The sequence below is a fragment of the Balaenoptera physalus genome (genome assembly GCF_965194825.1).
Source record: "Balaenoptera physalus genome assembly, chromosome: 13".
In the NCBI taxonomy this organism is placed as follows: Eukaryota; Metazoa; Chordata; class Mammalia; order Artiodactyla; family Balaenopteridae; genus Balaenoptera; species Balaenoptera physalus.
Window position 1 is genome coordinate 9,438,147 of NC_138892.1, and position 21,575 is coordinate 9,459,721.

The window sequence follows — 21,575 nt, forward strand, 5'->3', positions numbered from 1 at the left end:
TAAAGGGAAGGACGGCTTCCTTATGTGGTTGCCCTTCTTCATCTTTATTTACGAACTTTCTCCAGGATCCCTTTCAGGTGGGGCTCCTAAGACCCTGGATTAGGGTACTTTATGAGCACTATGGGGGCGGGAGAGGGCGAATTATTCATTCACTCAATAAATATTCATTGGGTGACTGTGCCTGGCCCTTTGGGGTGAAGCAGCAAGCAAGACAGGCCCTCCAAAAGCTAACATTTTAATTGGGGAGGACAACATTTACATACGTAAGTCATTTCGAATGGTGCTGCTTACTGGGAAGGGAGTTTATGGATGTGGCAGGCGTGGCAGTGTGGCAGGTAACTGGCGACGAGGAAGGGCAGGAGGGGACAGCTAGTGCACAAGACACGAGGAAAGGGAGCGGGTGGGTTCAGGAAGCATGGGTGTCACCGAAGGCCGCTGTGGCTGGAACAGAGATGGAGGGGGAGTGAGGTGAAGAGGGTAGGGGGCAGGCTCTGACCTTGCTAGCCCCAGGCAGGAGTTGGGCTATTTGTCTGGAGGACAAAGGAAAGTTGTTGACTTATGAGCAAGCCATTGACATGACCCTGTTGGTAGAAAGATCCCTTTGACTACTGTGTACAGAATTGGTGTTTAGAAGAGGATTGGCGTGGAGACAGAAAGACCAATTAGGGGACTGTTGTACTGGATCCAGGCAACAGTCCCAAGAGCGGTTTGTGTCAGCTGATGGCGGTCGGTGAACTTTATTTAGGAGATGAAATCGTCAGGGCTTGACCATGGATTGGTTGTGGGTGATGATGGGAAGAGATGTGTCAGATTCTCATAGGTTTCTGGCAAGAACAGCTAGGTGTGAGGCGAGGGAGAATGTTCATTTTCGACATGTTGGGTTTTTTTTGGCTGCGCAGCGTGGCTTGTGGGATCTTAGTCGCCCGACCAGGGATTGAACCCCGGCCCTCGGCAGTGAAAGCGCAGAGCCCTAACCACTGGACCGCCAGGGAATTCCCTGGATATGTTGAGTTTGAGTTGCTTTTGAGACATGCAAGAAAAGAAGTCAGATCATTCCTTAGAGAAGACTAGCGCTCAGAGCAGCGGGTTAGTAAGCAAAGCCAACAGAGAGTGACCAGCTGGAGAGGCAGGAGGAGCAGAAGTGGCACAGAACCCAAGATGAGGAGGGCATGGGCAGGAACATGACATGCTTTTGAGAGATCCAGTTAGGAGGTAACCGAAGAAAGCCTGTTAGATTTAGCCGTCCGGAGGCCCTTGGCCCAGGCAATTCGGATAGAATGGTAGTACAGAAACCCAGATGCAGTGAGTTGAGGAGTGGCTGGGAAATGGAGACACAAAGACCTTGAGAATAGGTGGTTCTTCCCAGTTGGTGGGAGGGAACGTGGGTTTGAGAAGAGTTTTTTCTTTTAGGTTGGGAGAAACTTGAGCCTGTTTAAATGCTGAAGGAAAGGCTTAATAGAGCAGAGCTGATACTCAGAAGAGGGAAGAGGGAGGCAGTCTAGGACTGGGATGGTGATTCACCATCTTGCCGTCCTACCAGCACAGCTCCACATGGCCCAAGATGACTGCTTGAGCTCCAGTCATTTAGTCTGAGTTCATCCAGCAAGAAGGAAAGAGAAAGGTAGGAAGATGGCATTTGCTTCCTCCTTTTTTTTTTTTTTTTTTTCAAATCAACATTTACTTGCAAGCAATCTCCCTTCCCTTTTAAGGAGACTTCAGAGGTTCCTCATAATGGTTCTCCTTACATCTCAATGGTTGTAACCTAGCCCCATGGCCATATCTCACTGAAAGGGAGGTCAGGAAATGAAGGCTTTGGACTGAGCTACAAAGTGACCAACTACAGTTTCTGTTACTGAAAAAGGATTGGGAAATGGATACCAGGAGCTTATGTGCAGTCTCTGCCATGAAGGGGGTTGCTGAGGCCTGGTGGTTTGTCTGTTGAGGAAGAGTCTGGAAAGAATTAAGATTTGGAGTCCAGCCCACTCCATTCTAATTCCAGCTCCATATCCTGTCACCTGTGTGACCTTGAACAAGCCACCTGCCCTCTCTGAGCCTCAGTATCTTCCTCTGTAGAATGAGAGTGATAACCTACCTGGCAGAATGACTGCAAGGATTAAATGAGATGACACGGGAAGACCTGACCTGTGGTAGGTGCTGATGTTTATTACATTCAGAGTAAACTTTAATTTTTTAAAAGAGAATAAACACGCATTGAGCACCTACTGGATGCCAGGAACTTGTTGGATGTTTTTTCATCATACACTTATTTACTTCTCACTCCAACCTGGTGAGATAGGTATTGTAATCATCCTAATTTATAAAGCAGGAAACTCCAATTCAGCAAGTCATCCAACATAGAAATGTCAGGATTTTGAACTCAGGTCTCCTGACTCTGCGATGTTGTGATATAATAAGAAATGTATATTTCGTCTTCGTCCCAGTTCCTAGCGCAGAGCTTCTGAAAGGGTTTTGAAATTTCCTGACAGAGGTGATAGGAGCATCTTTTGTTTTTCATAACAAGCAGCTTTCCACTGTACTGGAGTTTACAGTTAATGAATGACTGGTGTCTGGAGGCCCCTAGATAACTTCAGGTTGGGGGTTAATCGCAGAGGGACCAACCTTGTGATTAGAGGATTGGAACTTTCAGTGCCCCCCTCCCCTGCCCGGGGGAGGGGAGAGGGGCTGGAAATTGAGTTAATCACCAGTGGCCAGTGATTTCATCAATCATGGCTGTGTAATGGAACCTCCATAAAAACCCTAAACGAAGGGGTTTGGAGAGCTTCTGGGTTGTGAGTACATCCACTTCCTGGGAGCGTGGTACACCCCAAACTCCATGGGGACAGAAGCTCTGTCCTCTGTGGACCCTACCAGATCTTACCCTATGTACCTCTTCATGTAGCTGTTTGTATCCTTTGTAATAAACCGGCAGAAGTAGGGTGTTTCCCTGAGTTATGTGAGCTGTTATAGCAAATTATGAAAGGTGAGGAGGGGGTGGAGGGAATCCCTGATTTGTAGCCAAATTGTACAGAAATGTGGGTAACCTGAGGACCCTCTACTTGCAACTGAAGAGGGGGACGGTCTTGTGTACTTGACCCTTAACCCGTGGGGTCTGCACTGACTCCAGGTGGTTAACATTGGAATGAATTAAATTACAGGGCGCCCCATTGGTGTCTGCAGAGAACTGGAGAATTGCTGGCTGGGGGAACCCACGCACTTGGTGTCAGAAGTGTCCTGCTGTTGTGGGTAAAAACACGTTAGTAGGAGACGCCAAGGCCTTTCCTGGCAACCTGTGAAGTAAGCAGACCCGCCAAGGCCCTTCCCAGCTAAGCCTCGGCATAACTTCTTCAAGTTTCTCAGACAACCACATGTTTCCTGCCTCCGTCTTTGTCCCTGTGGTTCCCACACTTGCCTGCCCGGTGAACTTCTGCTCCATCTTCAAGGCCCTTAACAAATGAAAGCCCTTGACATTTTTCTTGATCCTGTAGGGGAGGAAAAATTTCCCTCTGCCCTTCTAGGTTCTCTTTGGCTGGTCTATTATAATTAAATTGGCATAAGACAGATCAACAGGAGAAAAACAATCAACTTTAATTTCGAACGTACAGGAGCCCCAAACATACGAAGCTCAAAGGAGTGACTAAAGCAGCCAGCTTTTATACCTTGTAGGCAAAGAAACAATTACTTGTGAAGATTTGACAAAACGGAAGCCTTTTTCCTTGGGGCAGCAAATTAATGAAGAAGTAACAAAGTTTGTTTATACAGCCTTCTTGGCCTCGAGACCTTGAATTTCCTATCTCTGGCATAAGGATGCCTCCTCTCCTCCTGGTAGAGGGTATATTCACATGGGAGATTTATTTCCTGCTTTTTCAGGGGGACAAAGGAGGGTCAGCGTGTTCTCGCACTGGCTGTTTCCCAAGAAGCTTTAATTCAGAATAATCAGTATGCCAGAGTGGCATGTTTGGGGGTGGCCTGCCCTGAACCCCATCAATTCCCTCACCAAGAATCACTCCCTCAGTCATTTTTTGATCATTTAAAACCACAGTTATTGTTTGGAGTGACCTTTCCGAGGACAGGAACTATGGCGGTTCAGCTCTGGGTCTCCTCGCAGGCCCTGGGGAAGCTGCTCAGTGACCGTGTGTGGCATCAGATTGGTTGAAGAGTCAGATGGAGATGAATGGATACATTGGGAGATGAGGCAAGTGGGGGGCAGGCAGTCCCAAGGTCCCCAAGTGACTTATAGGGGAGCTGGGACCAGACTTGGGGCTTCTAGATAACCCCCCAATGCCTCTTTCCACCCCTGACCCCCTAACCAATGCACTATGATGAGTCCTTTTTCCAAAATTCCTCGAGTCTGATTTTCCAGGGAGCAAAAAGACAGTGGGCTCAGCCTGGCACTTGGGAGAACAAGCATTAAGTCAACGCCTCCTGTTTGCAGGACACTGAGCTCCCAAGGGGTAGGGGTGGATCCAAGGAAGTCCACTGGGGATAGGCCCCCTTCTCCTCTGGGGTCACCGTGCCTGGGAAGCAAGCTGTAAAGTGGATCCTGTTTTCCCCAGGACAACCCTGTGGGTCAGGGTTTGCCATCAGTCCAAGTCATGCTTCTGCCAGAGGAACAAAGATGTCACAACTGCTGACCTTGATAACTGTTTAAACAGCCAGAGCAAGCTCCAGGTGCCCAGGTGGGCAGGACACCTGGCGGGGACAAGGGCCCCGATGCACTGTGAAACACACACGTGGCCCGGGACATCAGATGACTCCGTGCCACCACTCTGTGGCCTTTCCAAACCCCCAACAGCAGAAGAACAAAGAGCTGTGCAGAACAAACAACCGTGCAGCTCGTTGGCCACCTTCTGGGAACTGAGAAGGGCTGTGCCTGGGGGTTGGATCCGCCCTTTGTCATGAGGTCTGCAGCAAGGCTTTCTGTGGCTCCAGCCAGCTCCCCATGGAGCCCGCAGATGCCATCAGTCATTTGTTCAGCCTCACACACAGCCCCGCAGCGAGTCTGGTTTGCAGGTAACAGCTTGGAAAGGTGCTGTTAAAGACGCTGAAGAATATTTGGAAGAGAGAATAGCATATTCGCCCACATCCCACCACCCTCATCCTCACCTTCCTTTCTGCCTTCTCCATTCTAGCCGGGAACCCAGGCAGATATTTTGGCCTGGTTGCCAAAAGAGAATGCAGAGACCACCTTGGACTGGGCTCTCTGCTTTTCTGGGCTTTTCTTGGTCACAAGCATTTTGCCATGGGGCTGTGTGGTCTTCATTCTGACCATCTGAAAGGAAGCATCAGAGTCCTTTGGGAACCCCCTCATTTTCAAATGTTAGCTGATAAGCGTGTTTCCAGTTGGGGGCTATTATAAACAGCTTGGCAGCAGTCATTCGTATGATTAAAAACTATTCATCAAATTTCTTAGAGAAGCACAGTGAAATACATGGCGGGGGTGGGGAGAAGGAATGATTTGCTTTACAATTTTAGCAAAGGGGGAAAAAGAAAACAAAGAACAGGGGAGAGAGATAGAACCAATGGGACAAAATCAGTATAATCTGGGGTGATGGGTGAATGGGATTTTATGGTGCTGTTCTCTCCCTTTTTTGTGTATGTTTGAAATTTTTCATAAAAATTTAAAAATAGAAATGTAAACACAGTTCCTGCCCTCAAGGAACTCACAGTCCTGCAAGGAAACAGACAAGGAAGCAGATCCTGGCGGAGCAGTGTGACAGGGCTAGCATGGGGCTAGGGGACCCAGAAGAGGGCCACCTCCTCTGACTTAGGAAATCAGGGAAGGCTTCCCAGATGAAGTGACATCTTAGCTGAGGCCTGAAGGATACATAGGAGGTGGTCAAATGATATGGAAGGGAAGGGTGTTCCAGGCAGAGGTACCTGCAAGAGCATACAACTGGTAGAGAAAGAAAGGCGGCAGCTAAAGCCTGAAGCGATGGTCTGCCTGGCTTCAGTGTTGGTGAGGCTGAGCCAAAGCTGGAGCAGAGGTGGGGGCAGGACCAGCGGTGCTTCGTGAACCGTAAGTGTCTGGGGGCCTCCAGGTGCCTGGCAGCTGGGGAAGGATGTGGTCAGATCTGGATTTGAGGATGATCGTTCTGATCTCTGTGATTCCTGGGTGCAGGGTGGATTGTGGGTGGTGGAGAAAGCCCCGGGCATCCTCACATTTGCAGCTTTACTTTCCCCTGAATTACTCCTTTAAGATCATTTCCAGAATGCTCACCCCCATGTCGTGCTCTCAATTTCTCTGTGCGCTACTGCTATCTTCACTTTGGTTTACCTCTGCAAAGATGCTGTGACCTCTTTGAAAGCAGGAACTAGGTTTTACTCATCTCTGCAACCCCAGTGTTTAGCACATAGCAGACACTAAATAAATGCTTTGTGAATGAATGAACTTTTATTGAGCACGTACCAAGTGCCAAGCACTTTTCTCAGTGCTTTACGCGTATTACTTCGTGTGCAGGGTTGTCATAACCACTCCTGTGGAATGTGTTACTATTACCCCTGTCTGGGATATGCCATCGGACCATGATGCAGGTCTGAAGGTCTGACTCCTGGGGGTGGGGGGCGGGGGGTTGAGTAAGAAGGGTCTCAGATGGCAGGTAGTGCAGTCATAGGAAAGTGTCAGTCAGGTGACCTGGAAAGTCCTGGTTAAAGGCGTCCTGTGTCTCGTGGGGACCAGCCCGAGTTAGCTCCCCTCTGCTCAGTCACTAGTTGGGAGCAGCCCATTCCTGCAACCTCGGCAGGAACATGAGGGTGGATCTGGAAAGGCAGCAGCTGGAGCCGTCTGTCAATGATATGCACAATCCCTATTTTACAGTCATGAAAACTGAGGCCCAGAGAAGTTAGGTCACTTGCCCAAAGTCACACAGCTAAGAAGCAGTGGAGCTCCTTTGCCTCAAGGGCTGTCTTTGTGACCCCCTACTTCGTGACAGTGTTGTTATGGGTTGAATTGTGTCTCCTCAGATTCATGAAGTCCTAACTCCCAGTACCTCAGAATGTGACCTCATTTGAAAATAGGTCGTTGCAGATGTAATATGTTTTTTTTTGTTTTGTTTTGGCCGTGCTGCATGGCATGTGGGATCTTAGTTCCCCAATCAGGGATCGAACCCACGCCCCCTGCAGTGGAAGCATGGAGTCTTAACCACTGGACCGCCAGGGAAATCCCAGATGTAATATGTTAATATGTGATCATACTGGAGTCAGGTGGGCCTCTAATCCAATATGACGGTGTGAATTCCTCTCTAAAGTGGAGCCGTAATACCTACTTCACATTGTTGTCGTGGGTTCACAACACACGGGGGAATGTATGCAAAGATGTCCAAACTGGGAAAGGCAAGGTGGTGCTCTTATTACAGAGAGGGAGACTGAGGCCCAGGGAGTTGAAGCGACAGCTAGAATGTGGCACAGCCAGGATGTGAACGCGGGCCCCTCAGAGCCCCAGGTGGATCTGACTTCCTCTGGTCCCTGCCAACCCCTGGAAATGGCCCAGCGTGACAAGAGGAAGCCGACTCCAGCAGGAATGTGCCCCGGCCCCCAGCCAGCAGCATGACCGAGGCTGGGAATCCTTCCACGGCTCGGTTCCAGCTCCTGACCATGGTCGGGTTCTCGCGGACAGCACCATGTCCTGTGGCTCCTGTCCCTGCCTCCTGTGGCTCAACCCTCTGGAGGATATCTGTGCGGGGGACTCCTCTGGCCAGCTCCCCCCAGGGCCCCGTCGTGACCTCCCTCCTGCATCTGCCCCTCAGCTCTGTCTGTGGAGACTCCTGGCTTCCGAGCCATCCAAGGGAAGCAGGTCCTCCTTGAGTCCAGCCCGGTGCCACCAGGCTGCCCATCTGCCAGGCAGGCTGTTTCCCCACCTGGCAGCTCCTGGAGACAAGGCCTCTCCTTTCCGGCGCTCCAGACCCCTCCCTGAGCACCCCAGACCCACAGTGCCCACCCCAGGCTTCAGGAGCCCAAAGGAAGGGGAGTTTGCTGGAAGACGGTCAGAGCTGACATAGAAAAGGGCAAAAGGTGTCTTTCCTGAGCCTCCAGAGGGCTGTGGAAAAAGAAAGACCGGCGTTTGAGTCTCAGCTAGAGCACTGCTCGCTGCGTGGCCCTCCATCCAGCCACTCATTCAACAAATACCTACCTAGCACCTACCATGCATCAGACCCTTAGAGAGGGCGGTATATGCACGACTCTGGACACGGACAGACCTGGTTCAAGTCCCAGCTCAGCCCTTTACTGTGTGACCTCAGATGAGTTGCTTAACCTCTCTGAGCTTTCTTTGTCTCGTCAGTTAAATGGAAGGATTTTTACCATCCTCTTTTCAGGACTGCTGGAAAGATAGAATAGACATCAGTAAGGAGTTTTGCATGCACCCGGCACCCAATGAGTACTCCATAAATGGCCTTGTTGCTGCTATAGAAGGTGCTGGAGGTTGAAAGGTAAGTAACATGGAGCCCCTGCCCTTGAGGAGCAAATGGAGAGAGAGAGATGAACCTGAATCAGTGATTAGTAAAAACACACCCTGGGTTTGGCGTAGAAGGACAGACATGCTGGATGGGGTGGGGGCGGGGAGGAATAAAGAGGATGGAGAATCCAAAAGGCTTCCCGGAGGAGGTGCCCAACCTTAGGGAATTCAGCTAACTTCTCTAAACATCTCATCAATTGTTTATTTTCTTTAATGAGTAATTCTTAGGCAAAACTACAGTCACCAAAAGCAGGTCAGTAGGTACCAGGGGTACAGGGAAGCAGTTGGATAGCACTGTACATATTACTTTATAACCTGTTTTTTTCACTGAATATAATTTTAATGTTTTATTTCATTATTCTTCTACAATAAAGTTCTTATTTCCCTCATGGTATTCCATTGTAAAGATACAACCAAGATTAATTAACCAGTTTCCCTTGCATGATGTCTTGGTTGTTTCCTGCTTCTCAGGATTCAACTCCAGGTTGCATGGTGTATCCCTGTAGACCAAGATTTCTTAAACTTCTCTATGCAAGAGAGCCTCTGGCCACCAGGAGAAGCCTCCCACCACCCAAAAATAATATTTTAAAATGCATAAAATAATATACCAAAGTTTGCAAAGGAAACCAATTATCTTGAAACACATTTATCAAAATATATTTTTAAATTGGGCTACAGCAGTCCAAAGAAGGTGTGAGACCCGTGGAACAGAGCAGCCCATGGGTCTTCAGGCTGGGTGTGGCCTGAAGCACCCAGCCCCACCCAGCCCCACCCAGCCACAATCAGCTGAACCCCGCAACACCCACAGATGCGTGAGTTTATTTTAAACCACTGAGTTTTGGGACTTCCCTGGTGGAGCAGTGGCTAAGACTCTGCACTCCCAAGGCAGGGGGCCCGGGTTCGATCCCTGGTCAGGGAACTAGATCCCGCATGCATGCCGCAACTAAGAGTTCACATGCCACAACTAAGGAGCCCACATGCTGCAACTAAGGAGCCCTGGAGCCTCAACTAAGGAGCCCGCCTGCCGCAACTAAGACCCGGCACAACCAAATAAATAAATAAATAAAAATAAATATTAAAAATAAATAAATAAACTACTGAGTTTTGGAATAGTGTGTTACACAGCAAAGGCTAACTGATAACAGTGGGGGAGGATAGCCTTCCTACAGAAGGCATCACCTAAGCTTGTGATTAAACCAGGAGCAGAAATGGCAAATAAGCATATGAAAAGATGCTCCACATGTCTTTGGGGAACTGCAAATTAAACAACAATGAGATACCACTACATACCTATTAGAATGTCTAAAATCCAAAACACTGACACCACCAGATGCTCGCAAGGATGTAGAACAAGAGGAATTTTCCTTCATTGCTGGTGGGAATGCAAAACGGCACAGACACTTTGGAAGACAGTTTGGTGGTTTCTTACAGAGTTAAACATAGTTTCACCATATGATCCAGCAATTGCGCACCTTAGTATTTATCTAAATGAGTTGAAAATTACATCCACACAAAAACTTGCACATGGATGTTTATAGAAGCTTTATTCATGATTGCCAAAACTGAAGCAACCAAGATATTCTTCAGTAGATGAATGGATAAAGAACTGTGGGAATCCAGACAATGAAATATTATCAGAGATAAAAAGAAATGAGCTATTGGAACTTCCCTGGCGGTCCAGTGGTCAGGACTCTGCACTTTTCACTGCTGTGACCCGGGGTTGAATCCCTGGTCAAGGAATTAAGATCCTGCAAGCTGCACAACATGGCCAAAAAAAAAAAAAAAAAAAAAAGAGCTATTAAGCTTCATGAAAAGACGTGGAGTAACCTTAACTGCATATTAAGTAACGAAGCCAGTCTGAAAAGGCCACATGCTGTATGATACCAGCTATATGACATTCTGGAAAAGGCAAAACTAGACACAGTAAAAAACTCAGTGGTTCCAGGGGTTCAGGAAGAGAGAGGAAGGGAGGAATAGGTGAAGCACAGGGCATTTCTAGGGCAATGTAAATATTCTATATGGTACTGTAATGGTGGACACGTGACATTATGCATTTGTCAAAACCCATAGAATGTGCAACATAAAGAGTGAACCCTGATGTAAACTGTGGACTTTAGTTAAGAATAATGTATCATTCATATATACAATGAAATACTACTCAGCCATAAAAAAAAGTGAAATAACGACATTTGCAGCAACGTGAATGGACCTAGAGATTATCATACTAAGTGAAGTAAGTCAGGAAGAGAAAGATAAATACCTTATGATATCACTTATATGTGGAATCTAAAATATAACACAGGGCTTCCCTGGTGGCGCAGTGGTAAAGAATCCGCCTGCCAATGCAGGGAACACATGTTCGAGTGCTGGTCCGGGAAGATCCCACATGCCATGGTGCAACTAAGCCCGTGCGCTACAACTACTGAGCCTGCGCTCTAGAGCCTGCGAGCCACAACTACTGAAGCCCGCGTGCCTAGAGCCCGTGCTCCGCAACAAGAGAAGCCACCGCAATGAGAAGCCTGCACACCACAACGAGGAGTAGCCTCTGCTCACCACAACTAGAGAAAGCCCGCGCGCAGCAATGAAGACCCAATGCAGCCAAAAATAAATAAATTAAATAAATAAATTTTTTTTTAATAAATAAAATAAAATAAAATATAACACAAATGAACTTATCTATGAAACAGAAACAGACTCACAGACATAGAGAACAGACTTGTGGTTGCCAAGGGAGAAGGGGGGTGGGGGAGGGAAGGATTGGGAGTTTGGGGTTAGCAGATGAAAACTATTATATATAGAATGGGTAAACAACAAGGTCCTACTGTCTAGAGCAGGGAACTATATTTGATATCCTGTGATAAACCATAATGGAAAAGAATATGAAAAAGAATATATATATATGTATAACTGAATCACTTTGCTGTACAGTAGAAATTAACACAACATTGTAAGTCAACTGTACTTCAACAAAATAAATTTTTTAAAAGTAGTAATAATAATGCATCATTATTGGTTTATCAATGATAACAAATGTATCAGTAATGCAGGACATTAATAATAGGGTAAACTCTGGGGGCAGTGAGACGAGAAGTATGTGGGAACTTTCTGTATTTCCTGCTCAATTTTTTTTAACACTTTAAAAAAAACTAATTTATTTATTTTTGGCTGTGTTGGGTTTTCGTTGCTGCACACAGGCTTTCTCTAGTTGCGGCGAGCGGGGGCTACTCTTCGTTGAGGCGCATGGGCTCAGTAGTTGTGGCTCACAGGCTCTAGAGCGCAGGCTCAGTAGTTACGGCTGACGGGCTTAGTTGCTCCGTGGCATGTGGGATCTTCCCAGACCAGGGCTCGAACCTGTGTCCCCTGCATTGGCAGGCGGATTCTTAACCACTGCACCACCAGGGAAGTCCCTTCCTGCTCAATTTTAATTTTTTTTTTTTTGGCCACGCAGCGTGGCTCGTGGGATCTTAGTTCCCCAACCTGGGATTGAACCCGGGCCCTTGGCAGTGAAAGTGCCAAGTCCTAACCACTGGATCACCAGGGAATTCCCTCCTGCTCAATTTTATTTTCTGTCGGCTTTACTGAGATATAATTGACACACAGCACTGTATAAGTTTAAAGTGTACAACATAGTGATTTGACTTACATACATCATGAAATGATGACCCCAGTAAGTTTAGTGAATATCCATCGTCTCGTATAGATACAAAATTTTAAAAATAGAAAAAAGTTGTTTTCCTTGTGATGAGAACTCTTAGGATTTACTTCCTTAAAAACTTCATATGTAACATACAGCAGCGTTCATTATATTTATCAGGTTGTGCATTACATCCCTAGTACTTATTTATCTTATAACTGGAAGTTTGTACTTTTGACCACCTTCATCCAATTCCCCCTTTCTCCACCCCCCCACCCCTGCCACAAATCTGATCTCTTTTTCTATGAGTTTGTTCGGTTGTTTTTGAAATATAATGACCTACAATACTATGTTAGTTCCTGGTGCACAGCATAGTGATTCGATATTTCTGTACATTTCAAAATGATCACCACTCAACTTTTACGTCAACCTAAAACTGCTCTAAAAAATAAAGTCTTATGAAACGCAAAAAACTGGGTTGTAGTTATGGATGTGCTTCTTATGAATGCATTTAATAGCAAGATCCCATAGCGGGGCTAATAATGATGGAACTCTGAAATGGTGATGAGTGCCCGACGCTCTGATTTCTGCAACGCTGTGATTTCTGTTGACGGCAAAGCCGCAGGTATGGCTAATTCTACTGTGGTTTGCTGCCTATATTTGTAAGTGAAGGAAGTGCTAAATTTCATCGAGAGGTTCCTGGAAATAAAGGTGTCATGTTTTTGTTCCCCATCCAGGTTCACAGATCCCTGCTGTACAGTTACCTTTCTTTGACCTTCGGATAAACTCCAGGAAACTGTTTTGTCGGGTCAGAGGATGCACAAAACCTTTTAAAAGGTTTTGCTGCAATTGGAAAGTTGTCTTCCAGTTTGCAGGTGCAATTTCCAGTCACCCAGCATATAAAAGGGGCTGTTCTCCTGCCTCCAACCTGCATCCAGGGGTCCTGGGATTCTGCATCCCCTGGGCCACTCTGCTCTATAATACTGAAGTGAAAATCACCTAAGCGTCAGCCCGGGAGACCAAGCCTTCCAAGGCTCACTTTGCCAGTGACTTCCAAGCAATGCTTCCTGTTTCCTGCTCTGACCTGGTTGCCACTCGTCACCTCGGCCACCTCCCTTCCTCTGGACCACTGCCCTTCTCCCCAGAAATGGGTCACCTCCTGCCATCTGGTGACATCTCCAGGCTTCAGCTCCCAGGATGGCTTCTCTGGGCTCAGCAGCCTCCCTGAATTCCCTAAAACACAGCTACCACCAACCTGACAAAACCTGGCTGCAGGTTTGGGGAGAACAAAAGGCAGATTTAAACCGGAGGTCAGGGACTTCCCTGGTGGTCCAGTGGTTAAGACTCCGTGCTCCCAATGCAGGGGGGCCCGGGTTTGATCCCTGGTCAGGCAACTAGATCCCTCATGCCGTAACTAAGAGTCCACATGCCGCAACTAAAGACCCGGCACAGCCAAATAAATAAATAAATATTTAAAAATTAAAAATAAACCGGAAGTCCACAGTCTGGGATTCTTCACGGGGGCCACATGCCTGCTTGCTTCTTAGCCCCCACTGGCCTCTGTGCAGGGGCTCAGTGCCCTTGACGGGGTCCCTATTGCCCAGCATGCAGACCTCCCCAGCCCCCCACCCCAGGGGAGAAGAAACCCTGGCCTCCCGTCTAAACCTTGCTTCAGCTCCTGCTCCTGCGCCCTCCTGCACAGAGCAATCCAAAATCGAGATTAAGGGGGAAAAAAAAGTTCTTTAACTAGCTGACCCAGTTTATATAACTGAATAGAATACTTAACACCTTAGTCTAAAGCAGCTGGCTTTGGGCGTCCCCAAGTACAGCAGGGGGCTCTTACTTCACAGCTGCCTGACCAAGAGGGCTCAAGAAAGTGGTCTTTCCAAAACAATCCAGAACAAAGGGAGGATCGTCTCTGTAAACAGGATCTGTTTACAGATCCCCTCTGCTGCCCTAGAATGCAAAAGATGTTTATAACCTTTACGATGACAGTTTCTATCATCAGCAGTTTTATGATGCATTCTCCCATGGCGCCCCATGACACTCTCGTTTTATTAAAATGAATGTTTGATAATTTAGTAAAATGTATTTTTTTAAAAATGTATTTATTTATTTTGGCTGCATTGGGTCTTCATTGCTGCGCACGGGGGCTTTCTCTAGTTGCGGCGAGCAGGGGCTACTCTTCTTTGCGGTGTGCGGGCTTCTCATTGCGGTGGCTTCTCTTGTGGAACACGGGCTTTAGGTACACGGGCTTGAGTAGTTGTGGCTCGCGGGCTTTAGAGTGCAGGCTCAGTAGTTGTGGCACACGGGCTTAGTTGCTCCGTGGCATGTGGGATCTTCCCCGACCAGGGCTCGAACCCGTGTCCCCTACATTGGCAGGTGGATTCTTAACCACTGCGCCACCAGGGAAGCCCCTAATTTGGTAAATTTTAAATGGTACCTCAATTTGATTTAATTTATATTTCTCTGATTACTAGAAAAATTGAACTCTGGCCCATTTAAATTTCTTCCTATGTGAATTGTCTGTTTAGATTAGGAACCTATATTTCTCTCTGGTAACATGTAGGAAATATTTTTCCCAGTTTTCCATAGTCATTTTAACTTAATTTGTTGACATAAAACGTTTACACTTTTACGTAGTCAAGTCTCTTAGTACTTTCCTTTCTGGTGGCTGCCTTCTGTGTTATGCTGAGAAAGACCTCCCCTACCCCAAATTCACATAAATAATCACTTAAATGATTGTGTTTACTCCATTTGGAGTTTTAATGCAGTGTAAGGGATCCAACTTGATTGTTTCCATGTATATAGCCAATTTCACATTGAAGTCTTCTATTGAAGAGTCTCTTCTTTCCCCCACGGCTTTGAAATGCTACCTTTGGGTGCTTCCCTGGTGGCGCAGTGGTTGAGGGTCTGCTTGCTAATGCAGGGGACAGGGGTTGGAGCCCTGGTCTGGGAGGATCCCACGTGCCGCGGGGCAACTGGACCCGTGAGCCACAACTACTGAGCCTGCGCGTCTGGAGCCTGTGCTCCGCAACGGGAGGGGCCGCGATAGTGAGAGGCTTGCGCACCGCGATGAAGAGCAGCCCCCGCTTGCCCCAACTAGGGAAAGCCCTCGCACAGAAACGAAGACCCAACACAGCCATAAATAAATAAATAAAATAGCTATTGAAATGCTACCTTTATTAGTTTTGGAAATCCTATACACCAGTTCCTTTGTTTTTAAAATCCCTACCTCCCAGGGATGTTATGATGATTAAATGAAGTAGCATCTTCAGAGCCTTTAGCACGAGAACATAGAATCTGCTCCAATCTGTTGGTTCTCGTCCCTTCTCCTTCTCTTTCCCAGTCCCATTTCCCTCTTCTCATGCCATATGCATCTACCGTTTGCCCTTGGGGTTCTGGAAACAGTTCCAGATTCACAGAAGGTGTTTACTAAGGCCTTTGCCATTTGGGTCCCCAAACTGCTTTTTGGCCTGTTAATCATCTCAGCCAAGGTGACCTTGCTCGTGAGGACTGGATGAGCGGTCCCCCGGTGAGGAAGGTGGTAATTACACGGTGCTGGGGAGGTGGGAGGGCGTGGTCAGGGAAGAGTTCACAGTGGAGGTGACCTTGGAGCTGGGTCTAGGAGGGGAGAGGAATTGGGCAGGCAGAGAAGGGAGAAGGCATTTCAGGCCAAGGGAACAGCACGACCAAGGGGTGGGTTGCGGGGTGTTGGGCAACGGCTGAAGTTGAATGTGGCAGGACGCTGGGGATGGCAAGTCAGGGAGGGTGCACGAGAAAGAGTAGGGCTTCATTTAAGTGGGAGAGTCACATGATCGCACTTGTGTTTTTGGAGGATCACCCCAGGCCAGGCAGCAGGCAGGGAGACCAGGACTAAGAGGCTGCTAAGAAAACCCAAATAAAAGTCCAGGGGTGGTGGCCTGGACTAGAATGGTGGCCATGAGGGGGAAAGGAAATGGGCAGTTTTCCAAAATATCCGAATAGGTAAAATAGAAAGAATGGCCTTAGGTTGGCAGAGAGGGGAGCTGAGGATTCCTCCCGGGTGCCTGGCTCGGGCGGCCGGCCAATGGTGGAGGGTTTCCTGAGACAGGAGGAGCAGGCTGGGGCCCGGGTCGGGAGGACTTGGGGATGGATGGGGAGAGGCAGGGGTGGAGAAGACACGGAAAAATTCAAAATATGCAAACTCAGTGTATTACTGTATGCATTCCTGGCATCTGTTGTGGAAGGGCAGAACCAAGGAAGTGGCAGAAGGGATGGTGGGAAGTGGACGGTTTAAAAAATATTTAGGAAGTTGAGTCAATAAGATCCGGGGGTGGATTTCTGCAGAGAGGGATAAATCTCAGATAACACCCCCGGCAGGAAATGGAGACTGATGGCACCTTTTTCTGAGATGGTGAACACAGAAGTGGAGGTTTGGTGGGAAGATCAATTCAGTAACTCAACAATTCTCAAGCACCTAACTGCTCTATGCCAGGTACCTTTTTTTTAAAAAAATTTTTATTGGAGTATAGTTGATTTACAATGTTGTGTTAGTTTCAGGTGTACAGCAAAGTGAATCAGTTGTACATATATATACATATATCCACTCTCTTTTTTTTGTAATGCCAGGTACTTTTGTATTTGGGATAGAGCAATGACAAGATCTCTGCCCTCATGAGATGTACGTTCAGTGAGGAGAGCCAGACAGTAAAGAAATAAACAGGCAAACATGTTAAATGGTAAAAAGTGCTACGGAGGAAAATAAAGTGGGGGTGGGGACTGCTGTTTTTAAAGGCATGACTAGGGAAGATGCCATTGAGAAGGTGTCATGTTGGCAGAGACTTGGAGTGGGGAAGAGCATTCCAGGCAGAGGAAACTGCAAGTGCAAATGCCCTGAGGCAGGAACGTGCTAGGTGTGTTCAAGACACAGTGAGGAGGCCAGTGTGGCTGGAGAACATGCAATGGGAGAAGTGGCAGATGCAGATCCTGTGGGGCCATGTAGGTCATTGTAAAGACTCTGGCTTTTATGCTCAGAAGGACAGGAAAACTTTCTGGAGAGTCTTGAGCAGAAGAGGACCATGAGCTAACCTGTATTTTATCTTTTTTTATTTTTATTTTTTAATTTATTTATTTATTTTTGGCTGCATTGGGTCTTCGTTGCGGTGCGCGGGCCTCTCATTGTGGTGGCTTCTCTTGTTGCGGAGCACGGGCTCTAGAGCACAGGCTCAGTAGTTGTGGCACACGGGCTCAGTAGTTGTGGCTCACGGGCTCTAGAGCGCAGGCTCAGTAGTTGTGGTGCATGGGCTTAGTTGCTCCGCGGCATGTGGGATCTTCCCGGACCAGGCCTCGAACCCGTGTCCCCTGCATTGGCAGGCGGATTCTTAACCACTGTGCCACCAGGGAAGCCCTAACCTGTATTTTAAAAGCTTAGTGATTAAGAATTCTTTGGTCTTTAGATTCCCAATTCCACCATTTTCTAGCTGGGTGACCTTGGATAAGTTTTATGTATATATATACGTATATATACATATATGTATGTATGTATTCTTTTCCAGATTCTTTTCCATTATAGGTTATTACAAGATATTGAATATAGTTCCCTGTGCTATACAGTAGGTCCCTGTTGTTTATCTATTTTATATTTAGTAGTATTAACCCCATGTTCCAAATTTATCCCTCCCTTCTTGGACAAGTTATTTAATTTCTCTGTGCCTCAGTTTCATTATCTGTAAAATGAGGATAATAATAGTACTCACTCTGTATGGATATTGTGAGGATTATATAAAGTTAATATAAAGAAAACACTTAGAACAGTTTCTGGCACATTATAGCACCGTATAGTGGGAGCAGTGATTATGATAATATTGAATAGTTATATCTTGGCTGCTGGCGTTGAGAACAGACTGAAGGGGGCCAGGATGGAAACAGGGATGCCATTTGGGCAGCTCCTGCCGTGGTCCAGGAGAACGATGAGAAGGGCTTGGAGTAGAGGCCACAGTGGAAATGGAGAATTAGGAAGAGCTGACAGCATTTGCCAATGATCAGATGTGAAATATGACAGAAAGGAGAACCAAGGACCGCTCCAAGGATTTCGCCCTGAACATGTGGAAGACGGAATTCACTGAGCTGGGGAGTCTGGGTTTCAGGGAGGAACATCAGTTTCAGGGAGGAACATCAGGAGTTGGGCTTTGAGTATGTTAAATGGGAGATGTCGACGGGGTATCTCCGTGTAAAGGCACTTGGATCTACAAGTGACCCGAGCTGGGGGTATACACTTGGGAGTGGTCAGTATACTGTGGATATTTAAAGCCAAGAGACCAGATGGGCTCACCCAGGAAGCGAGTATGGATTGAGAAAAGGGCCAAGGATGGGCCTGGGAGTCTGCCATGTTGATGCTAGGGCTCAACCGATGCCACCACCCAATTGATGTGACTTGAAAAGCCTGCAGACTTTGGAAAAAGCTTGAGGAAAAGGCTCTTGGTTTTGTCGGAGCTCTCTCAAACGTTTGAAGTAGCATTTCTAGGACGTGTATTGGGACAGGCTTGGGAAGACAGCAGAGATGGGTAAGCCCAGAGGATGGATGGGTACCAAAGCTGAAGCCTTTGCTGATCCAGAAATATTCAGAGCCGGGGGAATTGTTGCATAAAACAGCCTTTAAGGATATGTGAACTACTGAAAGTGTATAAAAATATTTCAACAAAAAGCAGCAAAGTGGCTAAGAGCATTTTTTTTTTGGCCGCACCGCCCAACATGTGGGATCTTAGTTCCCCAACCAGGGATCAAACCCGCGCCCCCTGCAGGAGAAGTGCGGGGTCTTAACCACTGGACCACCAGGGAAGTCCCAGAGCATGGGTTTTTTGTTTTTTATAAATTTATTTATTTATTTTTGGCTGTGTTGGGTCTTCGTTGCTGTGTGCGGGCTTTCTCTAGTTGCAGCGAGTGGGAGCTACTCTGCGTTGCGGTGCGTGGGCTTCTCATTGCAGTGGCTTCTCTTGTTGTGGAGCACGGGCTCTAGGCACGCGGACTCAGTAGTTGTGGCTCGCGGGCTCTAGAGCGCAGCAGAGCATGGGTTTTGAAGGTGGGTGCACTATGGTGCTTCAGGCTCTGCCCCAGTGTGACCCTGGCTCTACCCAGCTCCTCCGCAGTAGAATGGCATCAGCTTAGTGCCTCTATCCATAGGCGTTGAAGAAGTGAAATAGATAATACAAAGTGCCTAGCATAGCGCTGGCCCTAAAAGAAAAACAGTTTTCTTCCTTTTTTTTTTTTTTAATCGAGGTATAGTTGTTTTACAATGTTGTGTTCATTTCTACTGTACAGCATAGTGACGTAGATTTCCCTGGGCTATACAGCAGGTAAACACTGTTTTCTTCTATACTTCTACTCCCACTCACACTTGTGACACCAAAGGTGTGGAGTTTTTCCCACACTGACCAATTCTCTGACACCAGCTGGGTGTCCTAACCGAACCCTATTCAGTTCTGACACTATCCACCTGGAGTTAGGGTCCCATCCCACAAGTTAGGGGATCAGTTCCACAGACTGCCCTCACTTCAGAAACAATTTCTGACCTACCGGATATAAATCAGAGGTTTCCATGACCCCCTCCTTGGGTTCAATAATTTGGTAGAATGGCTCACAGAACTCCAGAAAGTGCTTTACTTATTTTTACCTATTTATTATAAAAGGATACATCTCAGGAACAGTCAGATGGAAGAGATGAATAGGGCAAGGCATGTGGAAGGGGGTACAGGGCTTCCATACCCTCTTCAGGCCTGCCATCCTCCCAGCACCAACCTAGAAGCTCTTGGAACCCCTTTGGTTAGGAGTTTTATGGCGGCTTCATGACGTAAGCATGATTGATTAAATCATTGGCCGTTGGTGATTGAACTCAGTCTGCAGCCCCTCCCATCTCTCCAGAAGTCAGTGGGTAGGGCTGAAAGTTCCAACCCTCTAAGCACATGGTTGGTACCCCTGGAACTAATCCCCCATCCTTAGGGGCTTTCCAAAAGTCACCTCATTAACATCTGCTCAGGTGTGGTTGAAAGGGGCTTATTATGAATAATAAAAGACATTTCTTTTACCCATATCGTTCAGAAATTCCAAGGATTTTAGGAGCTCTGTGCCAGGAACTGGGATTGGATGAAGACCAAATATGTATTTCTTCTTATAGCACAATATTACGGGCCCACAGTCAAGTGTAGCTATGTACTTGACAAAGAGAGTAAAAGGAGAAGGAAAAAAAGATTCAGAATAGAATAAAGGGGAAATGGAGAGGGGGCCAGAATCAGTATTCTGGGCAGGGCTGAACTCATGGGCATGTGACCTGTGCAGTCACACAGAGCCCTGCTCTCAGAATGGACCCAGCTTTTGGTTTAATGCCGGCACACGCCATCTTGAAATTCTTAATAATTTTTTCCTTGAACTTGTTTTGTAAGAGAAGTCCAATGGGCCGATGATGCCTGTGTATGAGCGGAGAAGATACACCAGGTGGCAGCAAGCAGGCTCTGGCCATCAAGAACAGCAGGCAGTGGGCAGCGTGGGTGCCGAGCAGTTGGCCTGGCCACCCCGCGTGCACCCATTTGGCTGGGCAATCTGGGACACCGTGGGGCTGCAAGGGGCCAGGATCTGAGCCCAGATCGGCAGCAGTAGAAGAATGTAGCAGTCCACCAAGGCCGTGGTGAGAGAAGGAACCCCATATGGAAGAGCCCGTTCTGTGGCATCTACACAAATGTAAGCTCTGCGGCCTAAGTCTGGAACAGGAACTGCCAGTACTCACACAGTAAGATGTCAGTAAATTATCACAAAACTAAAGCATACACATGGATGTTGCAACAAAGCATATCAGGGAGTCATCAGAATTCATTAGAGCTAGAACCTCTGGTATTAAAAACTGCTGCAGCATTGCAAAGCAAGTATTCACAGGCTTAGAAATACAAATTAAATTTAAAGATCATATTCTTTAGGAAAGAATTCTATTTTCACTGAAGTTTCATTATTAATGAAGAAGGCAATTTAAAATTAATATTTCCTTGTAATCGAAGATAGAGCAAGCAAATGTATAAACAGGTTGTTATTAAAATTATATACAGGGACTTCCCTGGTGGCGCAGTGGTTAAGACTCCACGCTCCCAATGCAGGGGGCCCGAGTTCGAACCCTGGTCAGGGAACTAGATCCCCCATGCACGCTGCAACTAAGAGTTCTAATGCCACAACTAAGGAGCCCGTGAGCTGCAACTAAGGAGCCCGCTTGCCTCAACTGAGACCCGGCACAACCAAATTAAAAAAAAAAAAAATTATATACAAATCATGAAGTCTCTCAGTTTCTTATACAACTTCCACAAGTTACAGAAAATGTTAGGGGAAACATTAAAATGTCACTGTATAACTTTACATATAAAATTAAATTCAGGGCTTCCCTGGTGGCGCAGTGGTTGAGAATCTGCCTGCCAATGCAGGGGACACGGGTTCGAGCCCTGGTCTGGGAAGATCCCACATGCCGTGGAGCGACTA

The 21,575-nt window shown here is 47.1% G+C and overlaps 1 protein-coding gene and 1 long non-coding RNA gene across 2 annotated transcripts in view; one reads left to right on the top strand and one right to left on the bottom strand.

The window, feature by feature from the left end:
* Positions 1–2: 2 nt before the first annotated feature.
* On the top strand, positions 3–13,239 carry LOC309641867. Its single transcript, XR_014252800.1, has 3 exons — positions 3–77; positions 1,411–8,423; positions 12,821–13,239. It is a non-coding gene; the product is annotated as an uncharacterized lncRNA (long non-coding RNA).
* A 3,339-nt stretch (positions 13,240–16,578) lies between these two features.
* SYNGR1 (synaptogyrin 1) overlaps positions 16,579–21,575 on the bottom strand; it is a 36,819-nt gene continuing 31,822 nt past the window's right edge. The window contains exon 5 of the mRNA XM_082422484.1: positions 16,579–21,476. The gene's annotated coding sequence lies outside the window, so the exon portion shown is untranslated. The remainder of the gene's footprint in view (positions 21,477–21,575) is intronic.